General features: G+C 50.1%; 1 protein-coding gene and 1 long non-coding RNA gene across 7 annotated transcripts in view; one reads left to right on the forward strand and one right to left on the reverse strand.

Moving 5' to 3' along the window:
- PODN (podocan) overlaps positions 1–7,198 on the reverse strand; it is a 43,024-nt gene extending 35,826 nt beyond the window's left edge. Inside the window, exon 1 of one of the 2 annotated variants that reach the window (XM_067007459.1) lies at positions 6,901–7,104. The gene's annotated coding sequence lies outside the window, so the exon portion shown is untranslated. Of the gene's footprint in view, positions 1–6,900 lie in introns of both variants that reach the window. The other variant, XM_059038070.2, reaches the window with a different exon arrangement.
- Positions 5,902–13,355, forward strand: LOC136792150 (uncharacterized). 5 transcript variants are annotated; one of them, XR_010835530.1, is made up of 3 exons: positions 5,902–6,111; positions 7,955–9,219; positions 12,786–13,355. It is a non-coding gene; the product is annotated as an uncharacterized lncRNA (long non-coding RNA). The 5 variants fall into 5 exon arrangements; XR_010835529.1 differs by having other exon boundaries at positions 5,919–8,095; positions 8,353–9,219; XR_010835532.1 differs by having other exon boundaries at positions 5,919–8,095; positions 8,417–9,219.
- Positions 13,356–15,616: the final 2,261 nt, after the last annotated feature.

A 15,616-nucleotide genomic window follows, 5' to 3' on the forward strand; every position in this document is an offset into this window, starting at 1 on the left:
CCCATGACACAGAAAGGAAAGCTGAGGCCCAGGAAGAACTGTGATTTGCAGGGCTTGGCCTGGACTTTGCTGAGCTCTTGCTGCCCTGGCACAGGCAGTGCTGAGGCCCTGTCCCTCCTCCAGCAGCCACAGGCCATGGTGGGCCAGCATCAGCAGGGTGTATCCCAGCTCCTCAGCTTGCCATTCTAGGATCTGCAGGACGCGGCCCTGCCTCTTTTCCAATTCCCCCCCCTCACCTGCCCCGCTTACACAGGTCTGTTTAGTATAGTAGCTCCTCCCTCCAGGCCTTTGCATGTGCGTTCCTTCTGCCTAGAACACCCTCCCCCTCTCCTGTGCAATCAGCAACTTCTCCAAGAACCAACTCCAGTGTTAGATCCCCTGAGATAACTCTGAGATGTCCCAGGGCTCTGTATCACTTTGTTGCCCCAGGGCTTTGCATGAGTTCGGTTGGGTTTTGAATATGTGATGTTGTCTTTCTCCCACACAGGGCTGTGAGCCACTCTCTGTCTCTGTGCCAGGCACAGAGTAGTCATTAGTGAATGGAGCTGCTGCTGCCCCCAGAGCCCCCCAGGTCCTGTTCCTGCTTACACCCTCAGCTGCCCTCACCAGGGCCAGCTTTGCTCACGTGACCACTGCCACCTGCAAGAGACCACTCCCCAGCATGTTCCCTTGGGACAGCAGGGAGAGGGGGTATCGGGATGGCCTCACTGAGGAAGATGCTGGGGTTTCATCCACCAGGCAGCCATGGGCGTGGCTTGGCTCTGGGCTGGTCCCTGGAGCTCCCTTTACAGGGACTCACTTAGAAAACATGTCTGGGGTATGGTAAGTTGTAGCAGGTGGTAGCTCAGGTACACTGACTCTGGAGTCATACACACCCCAGTTCACGTCCCCCTCTATCACTTAGTGGCTCTGACCTTGCTGAGCCTCAGTTTCCTCATCTTACAATGCAGGTAATATATCTAACCTCAGAGTTCCAGGGAGGAGTCAGCAAGATAGCAGATGCAAAGCACCTAGCACCCATTAGGTGATGAGGCGCTGCTATCACTGCTGCAGTGATTATGAACGCAGGTACAAGACAAGCGTCCAGGCCTGGGGGCACCTGCCGCAGTCTGAGCCTCTCTCCCTACCATTAGAGCAGGGATCACAACCCACAGTGGTTAGAAGGGTCTGACGAGATGCTGGGCCTGGGAGGGTTGGGCATACTGGGAGCTTGATGATGACACTGATGTCTGGTTAAGAAAGCAGGCTCTGAAGCCAGAGAGCCGGGGCTTCCAGCTTGGCTCTGGCTCTTATCAGCCATGTGACTTTGGGCAAGTTTTGCCACCCTCTAAACCTCACCTTCCTCACCCATCCATTGGGTGGCCACAGAGCTGTCCTACTGGGGATACTGTGAGAGTTGGTGGGATGCATGTACTACACACAGTAAGTGCTCAGTAAATGTTAGCTCTCTGCTAATTAGCTCTACCACTAATATCCGATCCATGGGCACTGTTCACATCCCAACCACACCACTCTCCGCTTCAGAACCCCCTGCTTCTTCCCTTTCCTGTGTAGCTCCTGACTCTGCTTTTCAGGTCCAGACCCAGGCCCAGCTCCTCCCAGATGTGGCCCTCCTCCTCCTAGCCTCCTGTGAATTCCTGCTGCCCTGTGACTGCTGTGGTATTTCAGATACTGCTTTGCCTTACTCGTTGGCTCAGCCAGCTCTCGAAGGTGAGGCCCCATCTGCCCCCAGCCCTGTGCTGGGCATGGAAGATACAGGTAAAGTACACAAGGCCCCTGCCCTTTGTTGTCAGGAGGCAGCAGACCCCAGTACAATAACCACTGCCCACCAGACTGGGTGAGCCCTGTAAAAGGGGCCCCAAGGTGCACGAGGCCCCGGAAAGAAAGCTGTGAGGAGAGAGAAGAGGGCTGGCAGCCTGGATTGCTTGACCCTATAGGTAGGTCCAGAAGGCCTAAGCAGACTTGGGCCCCAGCCACTGGCCCAGGAGAGCACAGGGAGCCCAGCACACACAGCTCCCAGGCTCCATCGGCAGCAGTGAGTGATGCATGCTGCAGCCCGGCCCTGCCTGCCGTACTACACCCTGCTGCTCCATGCCCTGACCAAATGGGCCATAAATCCTTGGCCAGTCTACAGACCATCATTCCAGGGCACGTTATAACCCCCCAGCTAGGTCAAGAGCCTTCAGTCCCTGGCGCCACCAGCATTAGACCAGAGTCTCCCCACACTGCCTGCCTGCCTGCCCCCACTGCAGATCCAGACTCTGGGAGGCAGAGTATGGGCACAGGCCCAGGCCCCAGATTCAGTCAGGGCAGGAGGCCAAGGAGGAGGATCCTCCCCACATGCCCTGTACACTCACCTTCAGTTTCATATCTGTAAAGATCTCTAAACTGTATCTGTAAAAATATTTAATTTATATTAACATCATGAACCATATTGAAAATGTTATCCTCACCACTTTATAGATGAGGAGCTGAGGCCCAGTGGGATTGGCCAATGTAACACAGCTGTTAAGTTGCAAGGCTGAGCTCCCAGCCTGAGTCTTAACCACAAAGTCATGAGGCCCTTCCCTGGGCCAAGCACAGCTGGGCACCAAGGACCCAGACAGACAACTCAGGTATGTCTACTATCCTTAAAAAACTCACACCTGGGGCTTCCCTGGTGGCGCAGCGGTTGAGAGCCCGCCTGCCGATGCGGGGGACACGGGTTCGTGCCCCGGTCCGGGAAGATCCCACATGCTGCCGAGCGGCTGGGCCTGTGAGCCATGGCCGCTGAGCCTGCGCGTCCGGAGCCTGCGCTCCGCAACGGGAGAGGCCACAACAGTGAGAGGCCCGCGTACCACAAAAAGAAAAAAAAAAAAACAAACTCACACCTGGGCTTCCCTGGTGGTGCAGTGGTTGAGAATCCGCCTGCCAATGCAGGGGACACGGGTTCGTGCCCCGGTCTGGGAGGATCCCACATGCCGCAGAGCGGCTGGGCCCGTGAGCCATGGCCGCTAAGCCTGTGCGTCCGGAGCCTGTGCTCTGCAACGGGAGAGGCTGCAACAGTGAGAGGCCCGCGTACCAAAAAAAAAAAAAAAAAAAAAAAAGCTCACACCTGCGCTGTCTGATGTGGTGGCCACACGTGGCTACCGAGCACTTGAAATGTGGCTACTCTAAATTGAGAGGTGCTATAAGTATAAAATATAGTGTACATGGATTTCACACACTTAGTACAAAAAAAAGTAAAACATCTCATTAATATTAATGATATCTTATAAAATATTTCATTTATTTTTATAGTAATTACATGATAATATTTTGGATATTTTGAGTTAAATCGTTAAAGTTTTGCCTGTTTCATTTTACTTTTTTAACGTGGCTTCTAGAAAATTTTACATTACACACTTGTGGCTTGCATTTGTGGTTCACATTATATTTCTAATGGTCAGCAGTGGTCTAGACATTATGTGTAAATTAAATATTATAATCCCAGTGTCATCAGAGGTGTGATAGAGGGAATCTAGCATCCACAGGGACCCAGAGAAGGCCTAGGTGTGCCCGAGGCCTAAGTCTGCCCGATGCCCAGAAGACTTCCAAGAAAAAGTGATGCTTTGTTTAGTCACGAAGGAAGAATAGCAGGCAAAAGGAAAAGGGTGATACAAGCAAGGGGGTCAGCATGTGCAAAGGCCCTGGGGCAAGAGAGCCCATGTTACCTCTACAAAGCTCACTAGAGTGTCTGGTGTGGTGTGGGGACTGGGAGAGATGCAAGTGGGCAGTGGCCACAGTCCAAGCCAAGAAAGAACTTGAAAGTCAGGTTAGGAAGACTGACCCTTATCTTAGGAGAAATGAGGAGCCATTGAAGAGCTGGAGTGTTGCATAGACAGGTTTATGGAGGGACCAGTGGGGAGCTCTCAGAGGCTGTGCAGTGGTGCAGGCAACAGATAAGCCTGGTCTGGGCAGAGGGAGGTGCTGGGCTGCAGGGATGGAGAGAAGGAGGTGGATTCAAGGGAGAGGGAGGAAGAACAGACAGGGCTTGGAGAGTGGTGGCCCCAGTGCCACGTCCCCCTCCAGGATGTTGGGATCCTGGGCAACTCCAGCTCCATCACCTAGTTTACTGTGTGACTTTGGCGACATCACTGACCCATCTGAGTCTCAATTTTTTTTTTGTTTCTCTAAGAATGTGGGGCTTCCCTGGTGGCGCCGTGTTTGAGAGTCCGCCTGCTGATGCAGGGGACATGGGTTCGTGCCTTGGTCCAGGAGGATCCCACATGCCGCGAAGCGGCTGGGCCCATGAGCCATGGCTGCTGAGCCTGCGCGTCCGGAGCCTGTGCCCCGCAATGGGAGAGGCCACAACAGTGAGAGGCCCGCGTATCGCAAAAAAAAAAAAAAAAAAAAAAAAAGAATGTGGAGCAAGATAAGCCCCCAAAGCCCCTTCTTTGTGCCTAGCCATGTTGGAGCTGGGTGCGGAAGAACAGAGGAGAGAGCCTTCCTAGTCTCTGAAAGTCCCCAGAGTGAGGAATCCCCCTGGTGAGCAACAGCAAATGCTGGGCAAGAAGGGCAGCTCAGTTTGTGGTGAGTTGTTCCAGTCCTGACTGCTGTGTGAGCCTGGACAAGTCACTTCACTGCTCCGAGCCTCCGTTTACCAGTCTAGGCAATGGAGATGAGAGCTCCTCATGAGGTGTAAATGAAACGACGTGCCCAGCCGATGCTGGCACCCAGTAAGTGCAACATACTTGGCGTTACTGTTACTGAGGAAGTACCTGGGACCCGCTGTCACCCACCCACCCACTCACCCCAGGGAACCAAACCTTAAGGTCCTGAACTGCTTAAGGGGGGATTAAGGCAGGACTAGAAGAAGGAAGGGGAAGGGAGATCCAAATCAGGAGGTAGATCCTCAAACCCCAGCACCACCTTCCTTCTCCACTCAAATTCAGTAAAGATTTGCTGACCACCTGCTCTGTGCTGGACCCTGAAGAGCTGTTTCTTATTGACTATAACAGAAATCCCGAGACTAAGAGTTAGTCTTCCTATTTTGCAGATGAGGAAACTAAAGCACAAAGAGGCTCCCACCGCTGCCAATCTCCAGCAAGCTCCTACTCAAACGCTCCTGCCCTGGGAAGCTGCTCCTGCCCCCTTGGCTGGATTAGGGAGTTCCTTGATGCTCCCACAGCACCCTTCAGGGCTCAGCTGAGCCTTCCCTGACTCCCCAGGCAAGGAGCAGGTGCTCAGGAAATGTTTGCTGAATGAAGGAATGTATTTGTGGAAGCAGAGTTGGAAAGAGCTACAGCATTATTATCTGGTCTGATTCCCTCAGTTTACTGATTAGTATTTTAAAGGCAAGGTCAGGATTAGAATTTGTGTCTTCTGACTCCTGCTCAGTCTTGGGCCGGTCCTGAAGACTGAGGAGGAGTTCTCCAGGTGGACAAAGGGGAGGAAAGGCACTCAGGGCAGAGGACAGGGCATGAGCAAAGGCACAGTATGGGGAGGGCAAAGAGGGAGGTATGTTTAAGGAACGGTAACAGGGAATGGAGGTCCAAGTCTCCAAGGGCATCAGGCACTCTGCTAACGGGTTGATGATAGGGAGCTGTCAAGGGTTCTAAGCAGGTCATGGTTGGAGCTCTTACGTAGGACTCTACCAGGCCTAAAGGTGCCACCATTAGTCACCCCTGTCCCAAGATTCAGTTAGAAGGGACAAAGTATGCTCCCACAAGATTTCATGAAAGCTTTCATGTGAATCTGACATTTCTTCACTTGCACTCCAGTTTAAAATCGGCTGGGCCCCGGGCCCTAAAAGGGGACATGACCACCCAGGAGCTCCCGTGGTGCCTTGTGTAGCTGAGTCGACCACAGCTTCACCTTCCCCAGCCAGCCCGAAGTCACAGGGCAGACGCTCAGGTTGCGTGACCCTTGCGTGACCCTCCGACGTTCCGTGATGCCCTGCAAGCGCCGGCGCGTATCCTTCTGCGCCTCCCGGACCGGATCGGGACGGTCAGTGCCGCACGCATGCACGCTTGTGTCTGCTCCTCTCCTGAAGTTCAGGCTGCAGCTGCCTCCCACCCCCAGCCTCGGCCCCAGCCCCGGGGGCCGCCAGGAGCTCGCCGACGCCCCCTCTTCCACCTGACAGCGCATCAGGTATTCTAACGCCACGATCTTATCCTCAGCTCAGGCCAGCCTGGCGGTTCAAGGACCTTCAGGCTGGGGTCTTTGGCCGCTTTCGCCGGGGCGCGCCGGCCTCGCCCCCCACCCCGCGCTCCGCGGCCACCCCCCTGAGTCCTGCTGTCCCAGCGGGGAGGCAGCCGGATAGACAGACAGACTGATACCAGGCCCTCAGCTGAGAGCTCTGGCTCAGCGATTGCGCGGCGCGGGGCCGGGGAGCCAAGCCAGAAGAAGGGCGGGAGGGGGACGCACGGGCTGTCCGCGCGTCCTGGGGGCATATCTCTGTCCCTCTATAGGCCTCAGTTTCTCTGTCTGTAAAGAGGTCGAAGGGTGGGCTACCTGGGATGAGCTGACGTGGAAAGACACGGGCATACCCAGCGCCCAGGCTCTAAGTACAGGCGTCCTCGACCCTCCCCGGTTCCACCTGCCCCCCACTTCCCTGTTGCCTGCCCGCGTCCTCCACTCCACCCCCCACCCCATCCGCCCTCAGATTCTTTCCAGATGTGCGCAGCAGGAGGGGCCGGGTCTGCGACCAGCCTCTGGCGGGAGAGGAGAACAGGCCCCTGCGGGGTGGGGATCGAGGGGGGTCGCGTCCCCGAGGGAGAGCTCTCCGGCTGCGCCCTCCGTGTAGGGCTCCGATTGAGGGGGCGAGATGCGCGGCCCCGCCGGGCCAGCTGCTGGAGCCGTCGCACCAGGCGGGAAGTCTGAGTCCGCTGCGCAGCTCGGCCCCGGCCCTCGTCCCACCCGGCCGCCTGAGCCCGGTACCTGCTGCGCCCCCGCGCCGCGCCGCGCCCCGCCGGCCGACCGCGCTCTCCCGAGTCTCGGCTGCGCTCCGCTGGCGCGGGCTCCTTCCATTCAAGTCCAGCCGTGCGCTCGGCGACGCAAGTTTTGTTGTGGGTTTTCTCCTCCCCGCCTCTCCCCCGCCCCGCGCACATCTGCTGGACGCCGGCCTCCTCCGGACACAGGCGTAGGGTCCCCGCGGGAGGGCCCGCCTCTCCCCGCGTTGGACTGGGCCGAGCCCCACTTCCCGGGGAGGCAGTGCCGCCGCATGGACCCCTCACCCGCTCTCCGCCCTGGCGGGGCCGCCGTACCCCCCCGGGTCCCTCCCCACCCCGCTCCAGGAGACTGGGAAGGCGGGGTGTCTAGCCCGCAACACTTCCTAGTTCCCAGCCTTCCCAAGTGGAACTGGACCCCCTCTAGGCCCCAGCACCTGAAAGGAGGGCCGGAGAGAGGGCCCCTTCCACCAAGTGCCTCTTAGCTCTTCCTTCCTGACGACAGAGGATTCTGCAACCGCTCCAGGCGCGAGTAGAGTACCTTTCCATTCACTCTCCCACCCGGGGGTCCTGGGCCGTGGCTAACGGGGCCTCCAGCCAAGACCCTGCTGGGCCCCTTCCCGGAAAATTCCCCCCACGTCCACCTCGGCCCTGGGCCCACAGCCTGCTGAGCCTTGAAGGACGATAAATTGCGCTGGGATTGGGTGCATGCGGATCCCAGTCGCAGGAAGACTCGGGGGTTGAGCCGTGAGCCCTCGCGGCACCATACTGCTCCCAGTAGCTGAAAACGTTTCCAAGTCAAGGAGCATTAACTACTAGCAGCTGAAGCGATACCGCTTGGCGCCAGGGTCTTTGGTGGTAGAACGCGGTCAGGCTGGGTTTAGGTGGTACTTGGCACCTCCACGGCCTAACAAGGCTCTCCCCCATACCTGCTCTGGCCTGTGGACAGAGCACCCCCAGCTACCTTACCTGGCTGCCCTCCTGCTGGAGAGGGAAAAGGATAAGTGACTGAAACTTGGGACTACTCGCTCAACTTAAATTGGCAGGGCCCTGAATGAATGAACAGCTGGTGTAAAGGCTCCAAACCTTTCACTGCTTCTGCTACCGGATCCTGACTGTACCACATGCATTACTCTCTAATCTTCACAACCCTGTTAGAGAAGAACTGCTGTTGCCTCCGTTCACAGGTAAGGAGACAGCCTTAGAAAGGATAAGTGATTGGGTAAAATGGCCAAGTGTATTCTTTCCCACAGTCCAAGTTCTTTCCATGATGGAGACAGGCATGTAACTTGAGCAGCCAAGTGCCGAGCCTGGATTTGAACCCTGGACTGACTGTTTCCATTACATCAGTAACTCAAGAACTCAAGAAGGGGAAAAGGAAATGTTTTGCCTTCTTTGGCCTCAGATTCCAGCTTAAATTTATGAGAGTTGGTATGATTCACAGGATTGGACAGGAGCCAACACAGAGATGCATCTCATGTCTTCTCCTCAATTCTCCTTGAGCCTAGATTCAAGTGGAGCTAGAAGAGCATGATTCTACTGGTTTGAATACCCATGAACTCAAGACAACCTTCTAGAAGGACAATGAGAACCAGCAATACTGAGTGCCTACTAAGTGCCTACTACGTTAAATCCTTGAAGATCTTAATCATCCCAAGCCTGTGGGGAAGGTGTTCTCCAGCCACAGGGTACACCACTTCCCCCTGCCTGCCCCACCCCCTCCCCTCAGAGAAATAGGCTCTTCTGTGGAATGCCAAGCCAGGGCCCACACATGCTCTGTGGCTGCCCAGTGCTGTAGGCACAAGCTAAATTCACCTGGCTGAAGTCGTACACGCAGAAATCACTTTGAGTGTCTCTGGTGGGAAATGGAGACAATCCTGGTGCTCTCGAAGCAGATCCTCTAACTTTCACATGGGCTGTCAAGACAGAGTAGAGTTTGAAACTTAGGTTTCCTGAATCCGCTTATGCTGCTTTGGTGCCTTCACACCGCCCCTCAGTTGCAGCTCCTGCCTAATATTACTGTAATGCATGGTGTCAAGTACAGGCTTTGGACTTAGATTTGGGTTCAAATCCCAGCCCGGTTCAAATGAAGATAAATATTACCTACACCTCACAGAATGTCTAAATTAATGAGAAGGTGGAAGTACAGGACTCTGCACAGCACCTGGCACATGGTCAGTGCTCAATAAATGGCAGCTGCTATTACTTACTACAAAACTATCACTGAGATCTGACTGAACATCCACGGAACATTATTAAAGCAGAAATGACAAGTGACAAGAATTAAACAGCAACCTTCGCATTGCCCCAGGTAAGTGACTTCTATTTCAAAACAATACGCAACAAGAAAACTCAAAAGAGGGTAGGAGTGAAGACGTATACATGGATGGAAAGAACTAGGAGTGACAGACAGGAAGGCTCTCAAAGGCGGGTCTGATGAGGAAAAATCGGGGATAAGGGACAAGATAAGGGGAGATAAGGTGGTGTTATACTTCATCATCAGAGAAGAAAATAACTCCTCTTACTCAAGACCTCAAGGGCTCAAGACCTTTCCTTATTAAGTAGCAGAGTCCCAAATACTGAGCTATGGCAGCAGCTTAATTTTCTGGACATTTAGAAATCAAATTGCATGGTGGTGTTCTGTGTATATGGATTCCATCTGAAGGATCTTGATAAATGAGATCAAAGAACAAGCAGGGCATGATGAAAAAAACCACAGGCTAAGTCAGGTACAGAAAAAGTCTTCTGGGCTCCTATAACATCCCATACAAACTCTTTATTATTGGACTTTTCTTGCTGAATATTATATTTCTCATCTCTTTCCCCCTGGATTATAAACCCTCCAGGGCAAGAACCCCATCTCATGTTCTGTAAGGTCCCTTTCTAGCCCTAAAATACCATCATTGTAGTAGGCAGAATGAACCCCCAAAGATGTCCAAACCCTAATCCCTAGAGCCTGTGAATAGTTACGTTATATGACAAAAGAGATTTTGCAGATGTAATTAAGGTTATGGACCTTAAAATAGGGAGATCATCCCGGATTAACCAGGTGGTTCTAACCTAATCACATGAGCTCTTAAAAACAGAGAACTTTCTCTGGCTGGAGGTAGGAGATGAGGCAGAAGGGGAGATCGGAGAGATCTGAAATGTGAGGACTAGCTTTAAAGATGCAGGAAATACAGGCAGCCTCTAGAAGCTGAGAACTACCGCTGGCTGCCAGCAAGGATATGGGGACTTCAGTCCCACAGCCGCATGCAACTGAATTCTGCCAACATCCTGAACGAGCATGGAAGCAGATTCTCTCCCAGAACCTCCAGATAAGAAGCTAAGCCACTAAGTTTGTGGTAATTTGTCATAGTAGCAATAAAAAAAACTAAAACTAGAACTGGTTCATTGTACAGCAGTATTCTCCTACACATCATTTCACTTAATCTTCTCAAGCATGATGGGATTATTGCCCCCATATTTTAGGAAACTGATGCTCAGGGAGGATAAGTAACTTGCTCAGGTGACCAGCTAATGAGTATGTACTTGAGCCAGAATTCAAACTCAGGCCTTCTGGTTCCAACTCCGGTGAGAGGTGTCTCCTACACTGCAGCTACCATTTGGTGGCTTTCAGATTCTACTACCTTAAGCTAAATAAAAAACAGACAAAAAAAAAAAAAGAAAAGAAAAGAAAAGAAAAGAACAAACAAACAAAAATTCAGGCTGCTTTTTTTTTTTTTTGCGGTACACGGGCCTTTCACTGTTGTGACCTCTCCCGTTGCGGAGCACAGGTTCTGGACGCGCAGGCTCAACGGCCATGGCTCATGGGCCCAGCCGCTCCGCGGCATGTGGGATCTTCCCGGACCAGGGCACGAACCCGTGTCCCCTGCATCAGCAGGCGGACTCTCAACCATTGCGCCTCCAGGGAAGCCCCAGGCTGCTTTTACATTGTGAAAACTTAAAAGCTTCTGAATACTCATTTCTTTCTGTTTCTTCTGAAAGTACCTAGTAAGTCAGGGAACCCGTCGGGGTTTAAACAAGTAAATATAAAAAGATATCAAAGTCTTCTTTCTGACACATAGAAGAAAAAAGATTTTGATAAATGGGATAAAGAGAACTCCTCAAGAGTGGCTGTCAATAAAATATTTCCTCCTATTCAGATGCTCCTTTGGCCACTGTTGAGGTACATCTTCCGCAATGAAATGCCCTGCTTTGCCAGATTCGTTTAGGATCTTCTCTGTGGTTGGAGGGTTCAGTCCTCTCATGACCAATTTTTACTGTCAGGAAATTCAACTGATTTTCAGTCTGAAATTTTCCTTTCTATATTTCTTCTCATTACTGCTAATAACTAAGTAAAATAATCCCCTCCCCCTTTGGTCTTTGCACCTCTCAAATATTTGTAAACTGTTATTACACCCTGCCCTTGGGTATCATTTTGCCAAGGGGAAGGCTCCTTTCAGCCTGCCTAAGTCAGCTGTTCTCTTATACTGCTCTGCCTTCCTGTCCAAAATTCGTGTCCACATATTCCAGTTCTAAATGAGGTGTTTAATCTTGAACCGAGTGTTCTGTACACTACAGAAGGGGCCATATTCTAAAAAGTGAATTATACAATAACTTGCAAAGAGAAAGAAAACCTACCACTGTTTGGTAGTCGATTAGAAAACTGTAGCACTTACTGCTTCTCTGCCTGCAGCTTAAACAAACAGCAGACTACAATGAATTTCCCCCAATTTTACATAAAAGTTTATGGCCACAAACTCAGGAACTAAAAGGTCAAGCATTTACTAGATGTTGCTGAAAACAGCAGTGAATATTTACAAAGTATTTAAATGATTATTAATAGGATAGACTAAGTGGACATTGCTTTTTGCAATAAGTTTTGGATATGTTACATTAAAAAAATATTTCTCCAAGAAGTCTGGCTAAAGTTTCCGTACCAGATTAAACTTCCTGCCAAATGGAATCAGACACCACATTTCTTAAGGGCCAGAAATCTGGCCCAATAGTCTCTGTTCTTACCAAGAACTAAAGAGCTGTTTGTTTGCAGCAGTCTCCAGATAGATATTAATACTGGACCTTTCCAGTAGATTTTGTAACTCTCTATTGAGAAAACTCTAAAATTTGGCCAGACATGGCTGTGGTTCCTGATAGCACATAAATCTTTCACGGCCCTCATTAGCTGTTTAGTAGTATACCCAAAGTTCCTAATTCACATCAGTGTGGTCTCTAAACAAACTCAATCCCACAGAGTAAGTTACCCAGAGGTACAATCTGGCTGATTACCCTTTTTTCCCCCAGTCAATAAAATCAAGCAACTTCTTTGTGTTCAAAAAGCAACCATGCCATGGACAGCTATAACTGTAATCTTTGGATGAAATGCAAACCTTCTGAAAGTCTACATAATCCTATATTCACTCAGTTACAGAGACGATTAAATTTTAATGAATCTTGAGAAAAATGTAAGATGACAGTCAACGAGGAATGCAAATTGTCCCCAATCCTGAAGTTAGCTGATTATCTGAACTCAAAGGATTATCACAAAATGTTCCAATGAATAAATTCCTTCATGTTAAAAAAATTTCTCAAATAACATTAGGCACCATCTATTGAGTACGTGACATTTTACAGCTACAATTGCTAATCCTCACAACCAGCAAGGTAGGCATTATTATTCTCTTTCTACAGAGTGAGAAACGGGCTCAGAGCCATTATCAGCTCAAGGAAGGTCCCAATGTTTAAGTGCCAGAGCTAGGACCAAAACCCTCATCTGATAGGCCCCAAGTTTTCCCACTATACCAGGCTGCTCTAAATGTATTATTTTCTCAAACTGCTGAAGTTTCAGAAGATAAAGTGGTTACTTACAGGATTTAACTTCATGTTTCTTTTTTCTAGGGTGACACAGATGAAGAAAACAGGAGTTTATGTTTATATGTAACTGAACCTTTTACAAGGTATATTACCATTTTAAAAGAACTTTAATGGATTGTTGTCTACTCCTCATTTGTCTGGGAAACCTTTGCTGAGGCTTACTTTGGTAGACATGGTATTAATACTAGAGACAGAGGTGAATAAAGTTTCTGCCCTCAAGGTGTTCAGTCTAATGAGACTATTTTTAAAAATATGAACAGTGTCCCCCTTGTGCAGAGGAAGAAACTAAAGTCTGACGAAGCTTAAAGCCTTGTCCTAACTTAGCTTCCAGGAGGCAGACAGGACCTGATCTGAGATTCTTCTGATCCCACCTCAGTGACTCCTCCATCACCTCCACACTCAACTTCCCAATCATGTGCTCCATTATTGTTCTTCTACATATGCAACAAGGATTACAGAAACCTGAGATTTTTTAATTCATCTGGACAAGTACAGCAAGAAGACTAATGATTTTAATGTACCCAGAACCAACTAGGCCACTTTGTTTTTTACAAACATGTAATAAAACTATAAATAAACTGACTTTTCTGATTACTTCAGGCTGCTTCAATCTTAAGTTGAAACACTATTCTGAGAAGCTGCAAATATTTTCAAAGATAGCACTTCCCTGGTGGTGCAGTGGTTAAGAATCTGCCTGCCAATACAGGGGACACGGGTTTGAGCCCTGGTCCAGGAAGGTCCCACATGCCGTGGAGCAACTAAGCCCGTGTGCCACAACTACTGAGCCTACGTGCCACAACTACTGAAACCCGTGCACCTAGAGCCCGTGCTCTGCAACAAAAGAAGCCACCGCAATGAGAAGCCCACTCACCGCAACGAAGAGTAGCCCCCACTCACCACAACTAGAGACGGCCTGCATGCAGCAATGAAGACCCAACACAACCAAAAATAAATAAGTAAAATTGATTCTTTAGGGGCTTCCCTGGTGGCACAGTGGTTGAGAGTCCGCCTGCCGATGCAGGGGACATAGTTTCGTGCCCCGGTGTCCGGGAAGATCCCACATGCCGCGGAGCGGCTGGGCCCGTGAGCCATGGCCGCTGAGCCTGCGCGTCCGGAGCCTGTGCTCCGCAACGGGACAGGCCACAGCAGTGAGAGGCCCGTGTACCGCAAAAAAAAAAAAAAAAAAAAATAGATTCTTTATAAAAAAAGAAATAGCAAGATAAGTCCAGCTAAAGAGGAATTTTTAATGTTCTCTTTCAACATCGGGGCAACAGAAGGTCACTGTCATAGAGAATGCATTGCTATGATGAGGTTCCTATCTTCAGAAAAGCCCCCTATGAATATGAAATTGTTATTCAGCTTATATCATTCATTAACTTTATGAGAGTAAGCCAAAACTTTGCACCAGGGGTATCAAAATGGACGCATGAAATGCAGTCCCTGCCCTTAAGGAGCTCTCTGTTCGGTGGAGACAGAAACATATTACTACAAAGGAATGATTACATAGTGTTTGTTTTTTTGTTTTGTCTGTGTGTGTGTGTGTGTGTGTGTGTGTGTGTGTGTGTGTGTGCGCGCATGTGGCAAAGAGGGACAACTTCCTGAAAGCTAAGGCATGAAAAGGATGAAAAGGAATTTGCCAAGTGGATAAGGTGGCAGGCAGCAGGGAGAGAATGGTGAGGGTGGGCACAGAGAACAGCACGTGCAAGATGACCTAATCTAGAACTAAAAGCATTAGCTAATGTGCTTGCCAGCACTGAAAGTGATTTTGTAGTAATCACCAATGACTTCCATGTTGCCAAATTTAATCCAGTAGACACTTTTCAGACATCATCCTAACTGACCTCACAAGCAGCATAGGACACAGTTGACCACTGACACTTTTAGGCTGTATCTTTTCTCAGGAAATTTTCCTCCACCTCTTTAGTCCTTCGTCCTCATAGCCCTTGCCAGATCCTCCTCCTCTACCTCATCTCTAACAGCTGGGGTTCCTCAAGGCTACTCTAATCCCTTCTTCCCTCCCCAGGTGACACCATCCATTCCTGTAGCTTTAAATACCACCCATATGCTTATGACTTCCAAAAGTGCATCTGCAAGCGGACCCCGCCTCTGAGCTCCAGTCTTGTAAATGCAGCCGCCTCCTTGTGATCTCCACCTGGAAATCTTTTCAGGCATCTCAAAGTTAACACGTTCAAAAGTGGAGCTTATTATTTCAACCACTCTCCCTAAAACCTGCTGTCCCCTCCTCATTCCAGTCATGACCAACCATTCACCTGACCAGTCACTGGAAGCCTTTCTTGCCCCTATATCCGGTCACCAAGTTCTGTCAGCTCTACCTCTGCCTAATTTCCACATCTAAGTCCACCACTGACACCCTAGTACGGGATACCATCTTCTTGCACCTTCCATTCTCCAGCCCTGTACTCCCAGTACATTCTCCACACAGCAGCTACAGTGACAGTTTAAATTATTTCATTCCCCTGCCTAGAGCCCTTCTGTGATGGTCATCAGTTCCTTCAGAAATAATCCAACTCCATTCTCTTCTTCTGATACATGGTAAGATTGTGAAGTTAGGTGAGGCATGTGACTTTCTTTGGACAATGAAATGGGAGCAGTGCTCCAGAAAGAAGTGCTCCATTAGCCTGGGTTCTAGACTTAGGACATGAAGGTGAAGTGGATATACAGCATGAGTGAGAAAGAAACACATGTAAAGCTACACCTTCAACAGCTCCCAAATGCATTAAGAATGAAATACAAATGCCTTACCATAATGAACAGATTCCAATATAACTGGCTCCTGTGTATCTGTCCAGCCTCATCTTGGGCCTGTCCTTCTGGGTCATTATATTCCACTCACA

This window comes from Kogia breviceps, chromosome 1 (genome assembly GCF_026419965.1).
Source record: "Kogia breviceps isolate mKogBre1 chromosome 1, mKogBre1 haplotype 1, whole genome shotgun sequence".
Classification (NCBI taxonomy): Eukaryota; Metazoa; Chordata; class Mammalia; order Artiodactyla; family Physeteridae; genus Kogia; species Kogia breviceps.